The sequence below is a fragment of the Gopherus flavomarginatus genome, chromosome 3 (assembly GCF_025201925.1).
Source record: "Gopherus flavomarginatus isolate rGopFla2 chromosome 3, rGopFla2.mat.asm, whole genome shotgun sequence".
Taxonomy (NCBI): domain Eukaryota; kingdom Metazoa; phylum Chordata; order Testudines; family Testudinidae; genus Gopherus; species Gopherus flavomarginatus.
In genome coordinates, this window is record NC_066619.1 from 236,305,522 (window position 1) to 236,318,646 (window position 13,125).

General features: G+C 40.0%; 1 protein-coding gene across 1 annotated transcript in view; it reads right to left on the bottom strand.

Moving 5' to 3' along the window:
- Nucleotides 1–6,525: 6,525 nt before the first annotated feature.
- The window catches only part of GABRB1 (gamma-aminobutyric acid type A receptor subunit beta1), a 289,303-nt gene continuing 282,703 nt past the window's right edge, over nucleotides 6,526–13,125 (bottom strand). Inside the window, exon 10 of the transcript XR_007773567.1 lies at nucleotides 6,526–6,798. The gene's annotated coding sequence lies outside the window, so the exon portion shown is untranslated. The remainder of the gene's footprint in view (nucleotides 6,799–13,125) is intronic.

Sequence of the window (13,125 nt, forward strand, 5' to 3'; positions counted from 1 at the left end):
TTTGTATAGGAGCAAGACCTGAATTCAGATTTACATCTCCAAGAGAAAACAATCTGTAGGCCATATCCTCACCTGGCATAAATCAATTGGAGCTTTGCCAACTTGCATCACTTAAGAAGCTGGCCCTCTAAGGAAACATTAGCCCTACCAGCATAAAATATAGGTGTGTTTTAAGTTAGTAATATGAAGGAATTCACTTTACATTACCTTAATTACTGAAATGCAAATTCATACTAATTATTTTCTGTTTTTCTGCCTTAGATAGAATTTTAATTTTCTCTTTCCATTGTGAATAGTATTTGTAATTAAATGATTGTGTAAATACTTTTTGTGTTTTTCATATGGCAAACTAATGAAAAAGCCATGAACCACCACTATTCAATATTATGGTCAGAGTACTACATAACATTTCAGAAACGATAATTGCAAATGAACTCTTATTTTACTGTATCATTGTAATGGGATTTAAAGTAGGAATGAACTAGAGAGAAACAACCTTCATATCACATAGAATAGTTACATGTAACTTCAAGCAATTTATTTTAGAGGAAGATAGATGCACTGGATTTTTCTGATTGAAATATAGCAATTTTGTTGCTTGCTCAAAGATATTCAGGCTATTATTTCTTTTTTAGCCTTGTTTTTGTTTTCTGTTGTTGAAATAAGGGAATAGGTTTGCTTATCAAGTTAACACAATCTGTTATTGATTTGTGTATGTAAATTCTACTGCTGTAGGCTGGCATGGCAGTAGCCCCAAGGGCTGCCACCTTTGATCACTAGTGTGCAGAACTGACGCCCCAGGATTGTTGGGAAGTTATGGAAGGAATATTCAGGATAGTGTTTCTCATGTAGAGTACCCATCATGGGGTAAAATCCCTCCAAACCCTGAAGTCCTCCATGTCTGTACTACATGTTGGACGAGTAATATTGTATATTATTTGTACTACCTAGGAGCCCTAGTAATGGACCAGCATCCTGCTGAATATATGTATAGTAAAGGTACCAAGGAAGGGGTACTGAGTGGTTAACCCGAGAAGAGAGAACCCCAAAATATATCTTTAGTATTTCATTTCTGTGTCAGGCATTTAGTCATTGTCGGCAAAGTTTATTTTTATATTAATTGATTGTAGACCAGTTTTTTAACTTGGCTGGAGAAATATACTTGAATGGATCTAAATTATGCAGTCATGTTTATCCAATTTAGTAACTTCCGTCGTTTACAGTGATTCTCAGACCTCTGGGGTTCAGGAGCCACATCAGCAATCAGTATTACCTAAAAGAGCCACAATAGTGTGACTTCTTTGTTTCATTTACTGTAGTACTATATATTCAGATTTAAACAGTATGACGTGGGACATACTAATTTGTACATGTATTATTCTCACAGCAAAATGATTGACCAGGTATTATTTTATCAACTACCATTGGTTAATATAGTAAAAGCATCCTGATTGGTTAATAATTAAATCACAATGTTTTTATATCATATGCTGTAAAGAGCTGCAGGAGAAACATTGAAGAGCCACTTGCACCTCATGAGCTTCAGTTTGAGTATCACTGGTCTGATAGGGAGAGTAGCGTCAACAGCAACTCCCTGAGGTTGTGAGCTCCTCAAGAAGCCAGAGTGCCAGAGAATAGAGAAAGTTAGTAGTGTGGACAAACTAACAGCGTGGTTTGTGTGTCTTTGGGCTCTTCAGGTTTTGGATGCTGTGGTCTAAATTTTCAAAAGCGATTAGTGATTTTAGGTGCCCAATTTGATCCACATTAAAGGGGCCTGTTTTTCAGGGAGCTCCAGGCACTCAAAAATTGAGACACCTGAAATCTCTTAGTTCCTTTAGATCCTATGCTTCTAGCCTTCTCTGCAGATTTTTCCAGTCCCTCTCCCTGAGGGGAGAATTTAGTTGAAATTCAGCAACTAGAAGTTTTCCCCCTCTTATGGGATTCACAGTGGAAAGGGAGATCATCACCCTGTATATTTATCTGATAGCCTCTGGTGACTGTGTAACTCTGGAATTCTTAAAACTTGAATGCAGATAGCTATAAATTAATGGACATACAATCATAAGATATTCAAGTAAAACCAGTGACTTTCCTCTATTCAGACTGACCTTGCTCAATTTTTGGATTGAATAGCTTATCTTATACTGCCCCCCTCCCGAACCACACACACTATTTTATCTAGAGCAGTCTTTACAATGGTAGTGTGCCTTTATACATGCCTTATCTTTTCCCCACCAACTCCACAATCATCTTCATCACATAAACATGGATACTATGCTTGTATGCTTCAAGTGCCTCAGGAATAAAGTGGGGACCTGCACAGCAAAATTAGCTTTAATTAAAACTTGCCAAATACATAACCAAAAGACTCTTGATAAAGGAGGCCTCACTTGCTAATTTAATCGTTTTATTATCAACACCTCCTTTTTAGTGAGTTGCTAGAAGGAGTTACAAACAGGCTAAAAAACCTGTTGCTTACATTTACAGTGTTGAAAGTAAGAACAGCTGCCATACAAATATGTGTTTTAAGTGAATTCTGCACATTTCTGAGTAGAGGACAACTTTGGTTTTTTTTTTTTGTTTTGCCTTTTTACAGTTTATAAACACCATGAATGCATTAAAGAAAGTTTGCAGATGCTTACAAGGTCTCTATTTTAAAGGATATAAAAGTGAGCAGGTGAAGTTGGTACAGGAACATGCTTTTGATACAGGTTTTCATGTTGATGCCTTTTAATTTTCAGAAATCTATTGTTCAGAAATATTGTAAAAAGTACTTCAAATTTAAATGCTTCAAAACAAGTTTTTTTATTTTTAAATAGGCCCAAATGATAGGTTCAGATTGTGCATTCATTCGAATTATAAAAAACAGATCAGATGATTTTCAGCTCGTACAAAGTAAGTTTTAAAATCAAGCATTTATTTATTTGGTTGCTAGGAAGAAACAGGTTAATAAAGTTTACACACATTTTATGTTACATGTTTTGAAGCTACGCAAAAATGGCTTTAATTACACTGTAGGTGTGTGTTATTTACTTGTTGATATTTTCTTGTTTGTGTCCTGCCATTTTCTTACATAGGGCTAAACCACCTTCTGTGTAAGGCACGTAGTGGCCTACAGTAAAAATAAGAGGAAATGGACCAAAAGCAACAGAAGAGAGAGCCCACTTTTCTATGGCATCATGTAGTATGTTTGGACAATAGCATATATGTGGCTATGCTATGGAAAGAAGGAACTCCAGGAGATAGTAGGTTTAAGAAAAGTTTTTCCCTAAGTTACAATTGCACATCTGGAAGTCACACCAGGCCAAACCAAAACTAATTTCTACAAAACTTGGTAAATTGTCAGCTTCAGCATTCACAGGTACAGAGAAATGAAGAGTCAGACACAGGTTAAAGGTGCATGTACAAGGAAAGAGCTCAAAACAAGCTCATCTGGCTGGAGGGTACACCAAGGAGTTTGTGTGTTAAGCGTGGACCCAGCAGTGTTTTCTCCAGTGCTTAGAAAGCTATATGCAAAGTGGGATATTAAGGAAGGAAGAAGACATCACATCTCTACGGGTTCTCATACAGACCAAGCAGTATTGTACTGCACAGCACAGGCCCTGTGTGAACTACCAAATGGGACAAATCAGAGAAAAACACACCCAGCTGAGGAAAGCAGTATGTTATGTGGGGGACTGTAATGTAAAGAGAAAGTGTTTGTCTTCATCATCAAAGTCACATGAGTCTCTACCAAAAGGGAGAGAAATAAAGAACACTATGGAAACATCCAATCCATTCTGAATGCACAAGAGTTAGACCAATATATGAGGAGAGATAGGAGAGTCCATTAGTTCCTAGCACAGAAATTGGCTCATCTCCATGTTTCTCTGCATGTTTTCAGGCCTTGTCACATGCTCAATCTATTTAGCTATTTATACTATGCTTATTGCTATGGTATATGTGTACTGTACAAAACTATAAATCCATTAATCAGTCTCGACATAGGCTCTCTTTGTTTCTCTTTCCCCCTTCACCAGTGTGTGCACGCACACACACACACTCTAATGGTATACATATGATTTAAAAAATCATATTAATCTAGATGTTTTGTCTAGGTGGATCCTACTTCTTGTGCCTATGTGTTTACATGGGCACCAGAAGTAGGATCCAGGTGAACAAACCATCTCAGATAAGTTACTGTAACATAACACACTATGTTGTCTGCTAGATCAAAGTTAGAAAATCTTGATTTTCTTAGATTAGGACAAAGGAGATTCTAGCCCTCTACAGATGTTGCTCGTTCTTTATTATTACTGACCATGCAAGGGTTGGTTTTCTGCATCTTTGAAGACAAACCTCCTCTTTGACTGAACACACTTTTTTCACATAGTTTTCCTCATGGTTTTGGCAATTGCATGGCTACTTTTGCAATTTTGCATGATTTGCCTCTCTTACTTAGAAAAATTTTCTGTTAAAGTCAGTGGAAGTTTTGTCTGAATAACAACTGCACAATTTGGTCCATTTCTGCTTACGTCACTGTATGTAAAAGTCACAGTATTGAGACCCTTATGGAAATTGTCATATATCAAAATGTAGAATCTAGTTCAGGAAAGTAACTCAGGTAAACATAGACATCAGCTTTTGTAAGAGCAGGATATTCTAACGGTACCTTGTTTAGATCTTTTAAGCATGTAATAATAAAAGAAAGTAACTGTACAGTAGAATATTTGAACAAAAATCCCAAACAAAAAAGGTACATGTAGTGCACACACCCTATGAAAATTGTATTTCAACATGTAAAAAGCATCTACACAGATTTACACTGCACTGACAGACCTGCAATTTGAATCAGAAAATGCAGCATGTCTTGATACAAAGTAGAAAAGTTAATTATATGTGAAATTAGTCTCTGTGTCCTCCCTTGACATTAATTAAATTACTGTATGTATTTGATCATAAGCTGGGTCATTTATGAATAAGTAAAAATGACAAATTTTTATGACCCATTCATAAGCTGACCCTATAATTCAGGGGTCAGCAAACTTTGGCTCCTGGGCCATCAGGATAAGCTGTTGGCGGGTCGAGACTGTTTACCTCGAGCATCTGCTGGCACAGAAGTAAACCTAAGTAAACAAAGTGTCCTGGCCCGCCAGGGGCTTACCCTGACAGGCCAGGACACCAACTGATTGGGAAATTTTTTGGGGGGAAGCTGGGGGTCAGGGGAGTAACCCCTGTGACCACCCCCACATGACCCTAGCCTGGGACACCCACACTTTCCCCATCCCATCCCTTCCCATCTTATCTGGGGAGGGCCAGGGGAGGATGTCTCTGGCCTGGCCACAGCCTGCTCTGGTGGGTCGAGCGGCACTGCTGCAGCCTGCAAGCCATGAAGCTGCAGCTGCTTTGGAGGCTGGGAGGGAGAGCAGCATGGCCAGAAGATGAGAGACTCTAGCCCCACCTCTTCCCTGGCTGTGCTGCCTCTCCTTATCCTCTGTTTGGTGGGGGGGAGAAGGCTGTGTCCCACCTCTTCCTCTATATACCCATTCATAAGCCAACCCCCTTCTCTGATGCTTCCCTTTTTTACTTAAAAAATTCAGCTTATGAACAAGTACATACAGTAGGTTTTTCCATTTCATAGAAGTCTTCCTTTGATTTCCAAAAAAACAAACAACCCCACAAATGTAATGGTTTTCTTGATTTATCACTTAGGACTTAATCCTGTTCTTTTGAAGTGAATGGGAGGTTTACTACAGATTTCACTGGGAGCAAGACCACACCCTTACACTGTAGGTGCAGAAATTATTACTGCAAAAATTTGCTTTTGTAACAAAGCAATGGTGTATGCCAAAATAGCTTTATTATAAAAAAAATTGCAATTTATTTGAGTCTGCAATTAAAATGTACATTTCTGGTGTTAGCCTTTCTGGTAACAAATAAGCTGAAATATACTCAGTCACTGCTTGTCCTAAAGCATGTGCAATTATATTCATGCATTGAATAGTGGATTAAAATTTGTAATGAAGAATTAGTGATGTAGAGATTTTGACTTGATTGGTTGCTGGAAGAGTACTTTTGTGAGCATACCAAGTCAGTCTGTGAAGTTTTTTTAATTATTCTTTCTTAAAATTTTTAGACCTGATTCTTTTTATGTACGGTAAGGTCCCTTTACACCACTAATAATTTACCAAGGCCTTACATTTTAGGATGCTTTGTGGGAGAAAATACAGGATGCTCAACAGACTATACATTTTGCTCAAAAATTCCCACAGCTGTTACGGCCAGGGCCAGCTGCAGGCACCAGCCCAGCAAGGAGGTGCTTGGGGCGGCCAACGGAAAGGGGCGGCACATCCGGCTCTTCGGCAGCAATTGGGCAGGTCCCGCCAAAATAAGAAAGTAATAGGTAGACAAGGCCAAAAGGGGATGATTGTGAGACTGGCACCAGTTCTGCCCGGAGGCAAGAGGTTATCCTATCTTAAGAAGTTAAGAAATACAAAAAGAGTTATAAAATAAAAAGTTACTAATGTCATAAGGAGTAAACAAAATACTTACAGTTCAGTCTGGGCTTCAGTACCACATGAGCAGTCCATGGTAACTTTACTTGCAGTTAGGGAATGTCAGATTTAAGTTGCCTGTTTTATTCTGCCTCTGGAGATTAATTAACTAACTACTCTGAGAATGTTTCCTGTTCAGCCCCTGGGCCACTCTGTTAATAGTTTGGTGGGATATTATGACCATCCTTTTCATTAATTATCGGTGCGGGGCTCCTAAACAGATGGTCATATTGTGATTGTAGTGCAGGAAATGTGGATAACAGATCTGTAAATATAGTAAAGAGAAGTAAGATCAAATGTAACCAGGAAGTCACTGTAAGTATCAAAATAAGGGGGTTTTAATGCAAGAACCCTAAAAATATACATTTTAAATTACAGAATTCTGGAAGAAACAGAAATAGAAACAGAGGGCTGGGAGTAGGGCATAGGTGTGGGAAGCACCCCCAGGTTTTGTGTGTGGATCCAGCACCTAGGGAGCAGGGGACAGAGCCAGCAGCCCTGCATAAAACCTGAGGGTACTGCAGCCCTCCTCCACCCCTACTTTCCACACCTATGTAGCCACCCCTTTATAAAATCCAGCTTTAGGGTCCAGAAGACATCCACTAAAACCCTTAGCTAAAAATCTAACCAGCACTGGGTCCTAATCTAGGCTGTGAGCCTCTCACTAAAGCAACACTCTTAAACTACAATGAGTTCCCAAGACTAGAAAAAGTTCTCAAACTAGACTAAAGCCTGCCAAAAAGTATGTGTCTAGTGTTGGAAACCAGCTTTATAGTCTCTTATCTTATTACTTTAGCCAATTAGTTTAAATGGGAAGCTGCAGTGGTGCCACCTTTGCAATACTGCATTCCTAACACTAGATGATACCGTACAAAGGTATAAGTAGCAGCACTTACAAGTCCCCCTATAGGACCCAAAATGGAGTCCAACAACTAGCAGCAAATGCTGGTTATAGAGAAAACTTCACTAAAGTGCTACCCCAAGGTAAGAATGCCTGTCTCTGTTTTTAAAGAAAAGGGTAGTTATAATGGGGGGGAAACAAGCCAACACTGCAATCTATACACTGTAATTGGGTTCTGTTTTCCCTTAAGACTTTATATATAACTCAATAAGGAGTTTGAATGCAAATAACATACATTATTGAATTATTCCTTTCATAGACCTACTACTCCCTAGATTTTCACATTCTCAGTGACTGCTTTCTCCATCACGTTTCCTCTCCCTTTGTTCCATCCTCTACAAGTCACTGTTATGCACAAATGACTTGTGATAGATGAAGCAAGAATGACGGAGAATACCATTAGCAGAAATTGTATTTTGAATTAATTCAATCCTATGCCCTGGCTACAATAGAGGCAAAGAATAGCTGCTTCTTCACATTATGGAAGGTCCCAATAAATGGAGCTCTTTCAGGTGATCGCTTGGGAAAAAAAATGGTTGACTTTACTCAGGTATAGAGTTTAGTGTTTCTCATTGTAGACTTTCCATTATATGTTTTGGATAAGGCTGCTCAGAGTGAGACTAGAGTTTGGCCTTTTCTAAGCAGGGTACCACAGTGCTCTGTTTATCACCTGCCTATTTTAGTCTGTTGCAGAGGTCACAAGGGGAAATGGTTTGGGTTTGCAATGCCTTCAGTATGCTGATGGCACTCATCTCTATGCCTCTTTCACTGGAATTCCATGGTATGAGTGATTGTTTTCCTAGTGTCAGGTATTTGGATAAGAGCTAGCTGGGTGAAACTTAATATAGATAAGACATAGTTGATAGTAGGAATCTGTAAGAAAGCAATGCTGGAGGGTGTGGTGGAAATGTTATCTGCTCTTTTAATAGAAGGCAAATGCCTAGTGTTTGTTACTAATGTTTGCAATCTAGGAGTCACTTTGGATTTGTGGTTGCTTCTAGATGTCCAGATTACAATGGTGACCCAGAGGGCTTTTTTCCTTCATTGGTTGGTAAGGATATTGCAACTGCTTCCTAGTGGGGACTTTGCTGTAGTATTTATGTTATCAACTCTAGATGGGAATTTTGGAATGTGGTCGACCTAGGCCTATCCTTGAAGACCACTCGGAAACTTCAGTTAGTGCGTATTCTGGCTGCTTGGTCACTTTAAATGTTTTGTGTATGGAGCACCTTACCCCTGAGTGCCACAGAATGCTTTCTCTTCTTCCCATTTATTTACAGGTGCAACTTAAGGTGTTGAGTTAGATTTATGGTTTGAGTCCTGTATATGTGGCAAACTTCCTTTTTCTTCATGCTCCCCTCATGCCCCAGGCTTGGCAGTTCAGATTAGCTGGGTCACTTGATCTGATAGTGCCTAGATTTGATTGTCTCTGAGGCTAGAGACAGGGTGTCTTCAGCAATAAGCTCTCCATTGGAATTCATTTTCTCTTCTTGGTTTGAAAGATCTGAAAAATGACTTTCAGCGCATGTTGTAAGGCCTAACTCAGGCCTTCTGAAGGGTGGATTGGTGCTGGTTGTGTTTTTTGTGTTGATTTGTTAATTGATTCGCAGTTGATGAATCAGTGTATGTGAATTTATAGTTATTTTGTACGTGCAGCTGGAGATTGTGCTGGGTACGTTATCAGCAGAGAAAATTCTGTTTCGTCCTTTTTGATGGTACATATTTCACATGTATTATGGAATGTCTTCTTTGTTTAACATGTATTGGGACACATTCTGTAATATTTACATCCCTTGCAATGTATGATGATACAAGAGGGTGACTAGCGCATAGAGCCAGGCCTTGATTGTGTTTCACAGACACAACTGCGCCTGAGTCCTGGAGTGGAGGTGTAACTGTCCCAGGAGGAGTGCAGTCACTGAGCCACCTTGTTACAAGGCCCAGAATGTTCTCCCACTTGTGCCTAGCAATATGAGGCCTGTCATTGTGATGAGTGGCTATGGGAACTAGCTTCACACAGCTGTACTTTATGGAATGCAAAGACTGTGACTGTGCCATCCCTGAAGGTGTGTAAAGAGGGGTGGATAGGCCTCTTGTGTGTGCCTGCCTCCTTGCCCACCCACACAGGATCAGACACAAGCAGGCGCCTGTTACCCAGCTTACAATTGCATAGGACAGCTCTATTTTATGTTGAACTTTAAAATATATATTTTAAAACAGGAGACTACAGCACTGATTGGGCAATTCTGTTTATTAATAGAGATTCTTGCCTTTTTAAAACCATGTACCCTGCTTTGCTTAGCTTAGCTTGAACACGTTGAGGAACTTTAATATGGCAAAATGCTACTTTCCATGGCAAAAATGAGATGCAAATGACTGGAGAAGGGTGTTGGGGATCCTTAAACTTGACTCTCTCACTTTCTCATTCACACATCTTATTCTGAGCCCTGCACTTCATGGTTCAAAGTTACAGAATTCCAGAATTTTGCACAATAGTGTATGTCATTGTCATAAACGGATAGTTAAGGGTTAATGTCTCTTTTACCTGTAAAGGGTTAAGAAGATCAGTGAACCTGGCTGACACCTGACCAAAGGACCAATAGGGGGACAAGATACTTTCAAATCTCTGTGGAGGGAAGTCTTTGTTTGTGCTGTTTGGTTGGTTCGTTGTTCGCTCTCGGGACTGAGAGGGACAAGATGTACACCCAGGCTTCCCAATCTTTCTGAATCAGCCTTTCATGTTTTAAAATAGTAAGTACTAGCCAGGCAAAGCGGATTAGTCTTATGTTTGTTTTCTTAACTTGTAAATGTGTCTTTTTGCTGGAAGGATTTTTACCTCTGTTTGCCGTAACTTTGAATCTCAGGCTAGGTGGCGGGGGGAGTCCCTCTAGTCTCTATGAATCTGAATACCTTGTAAAGCATTTTCCATACTGATTTTACAGAGATAAATTTTACCTTTTCTTTCTTTAATTAAAAGCTTTCTTTTTAAGAACCTGATTGATTTTTCCTTGTTTTAAAATCCAAGGGATTGAGTCTAAACTCACCAGGGATTGATGGGGGGTAAAAAGAAGGGGGGATGGTTAATTCCTCTTTGTTTTAAGATCCAAGGAGTTTCGATCTTGGGTTCCCCAGGGAAGGTTTTGGGGGAACAGAAGTGTGCCAGACACAGACTTCTGGCTGGTGGCAGCGTACCAGATCTAAGGTAGGAATTAAGCTTAGAAGGGTCCATGCAGGTCCCCCACATTTTTACTCTAAAGTTCAAAGTGGAGGAAAAAACCTTGACAGTCATACTTTGTTTTTACATCCATTTCCCTTTTCCTAACAAGAACTGGACATATTCACAGAGTGACCCTGTCATAAACAGATGGTTAAGAGTTAATGTCTCTTTTACCTGTAAAGGGTTAAGAAGCTCAGTGAACCTGGCTGACATCTGACCAGAGGACCAATGGGGGGACAAGATACTTTCAAATCTCTGTGGAGGGAAGTCTTTGTTTGTGCTGTTTGTTTTGTTCTTTGTTCGCTCTTGGGGCAAAGAGGGGCCAGACGTGCAACCAGGTTTCTCCAATCTTTCTGAAACAGTCTTTCATGTTCAGAATAGTAAGTACTAGCCAGAAAAGGTGGATTAGTCTTATGTTTGTTTTCTTAACTTGTGAATGTGTATTTTGCTGGAATGAGTTTTACCTCTGTTTGCTGTAACTTGTATCTCAGGCTAAGGGGCAGGAAGTCCCTCTAGTCTATATAAGCTGAAGACCCTGTAAACATTTTCCATCTTGATTTTACAGAGATAATTTTTACTTTTTTCTTTCTTTAATTAAAAGCTTTCTTTTTAAGAACCTGATTGATTTTTTTCCTTGTTTAAGACCCAAGGGGATTGGGTCTGAACTCACCAGGGATTGGTGGGGGGAAAGGAGGGGGGGGAAAGGTTAATTCCTCTCTGTTTTAAGGTCCAAGGAGTTTGGATCAGTGTAATCTCTCAGGGTAAGCCAGGGAGGGGAAAGTCTGGGAGGGGGAAAGGAGGGGGAATGGTTTATTTCTCTTTGTTTTAAGACCCAAGGGGTTTGGGTCCTGGGTTCCCCAGGGAAGATTTTGGGGGGACAGGGAGTGTACCTGACACTGGAATTTCTGGTTGGTGGCAGCGCTATCAGATCTAAGCTAGAAATTAAGCTTAGAAGGGTACATGCAGGTCCCCACTTCCTGGACGCTAAAGTTCAAAGTGGGAAAAATACCTTGACAGACCCTGTGTTATGTGGTTGTTGTATTTGAGTGTTTGCTATCATGTGGCTCATTTAACCATTCACAACAAGTTCTATGAGCTTTATATTTTTACAAAGTTCTGGTGGTTTTGTAAATCCATTAATATCACAAAACTTAATTCACTGAAGCTGGAGCTTAATCTTGGTCATCTCATTAGGGTTGCCTCCTGGCTGGTTTTGTACTGACTTGATGGTGGAAAAAATTTGATGTGCAATTTTTTTTCACTTGGGATATGTCAGTTTGCTCTACAATTCACAGCCCTGTGGCCTGCACTGCAGAGCTGTGTTAGGATAAGGTTAGAAAATATCATTAAAATACACATTTTTGGTTTGTTTTTGGTATAAAATGGTTCTCCAAAACATTTTAGCAATAATTAGCTATAGTTGGCCCTAGGACACTTTTTGTTGAGGGGAAGAGGAGTTGGTGACCAGTGGCCAGTTTCTGTTGGTTGTGGTGGGTAGTTACTGTTTTTTCTGCATCTCAAAGCTGGCAAGCCTATGTCTGGTTCGTGGGAGCAAAAATCTGCATAATTTCTGATTAAATATTTATTAACAACAAACAGCATGAATGCTTCCCTGCATTAGGAGGTGCTGATGGGAAGGAGGACTCTGAAGTTACTCTCAGAGAGATTTCCCCAAATCATCCTGGGGAAGGGTGGAGTTTGCCATCTTAGTTACTTCTTCGGCAGAGATACTGGCCTACTGGATAGGAGGAGAGCTTGTATGTCTTAGTCCCACATGACGACCTCATAAACTAGGGAAATGTGGTCCAGATGAAATTACTATTAGGTGAGTGCACAACTGTCTGAAAGATCATACTCAAAGAATAGTGTTCAGTGGTTCACTGTCAGATTGGTTCATGTATTTATCAGAGTCCCACAGGGGTCTGTCCTGAGTCTCATAGTAGTTAATATTTTCATTAATGACTTGGATAATGAAATGGAGAGTATGCTTATAACATTTGCAGATGACACCAGGCTGGAAGGGGTTGCTAGCGCTTTGGAGGACAGGATTAGAATTCAAGTTGACCTTTAGAAATGGGAGTATTGTTCTGAAATCGAGATGAAATTAATTAGAGAAGGGCAGAATACTACAATTAGCCCTGGTCTACACTACGAGGTTAGGTCGAATTTAGCTGCGTTAGGTCAATTTTATAAGTAATGTGGCTACACAGCCAACCCCGTTCCGTCAACCTAAAGGGCTCTTAAAATTGACTGCTCTACTACTCCCCAGTGAGGGGGGCAGTGCTAAAATTGACGTTCTTGGGTAAAATTTGGGCTAGTGCAGACACAGCGTCGTGCAATTCTATGGTATTGGCCTCCGGGAGCTATCCCAGAGTGCTCCAATCTGACCACTCCGGACAGCACTTTCAAATCTGATCCACTAGCCAGGTACACAGGAAAAGCCCCATGAAATTTTGAATTTCAATTCCTGTTTG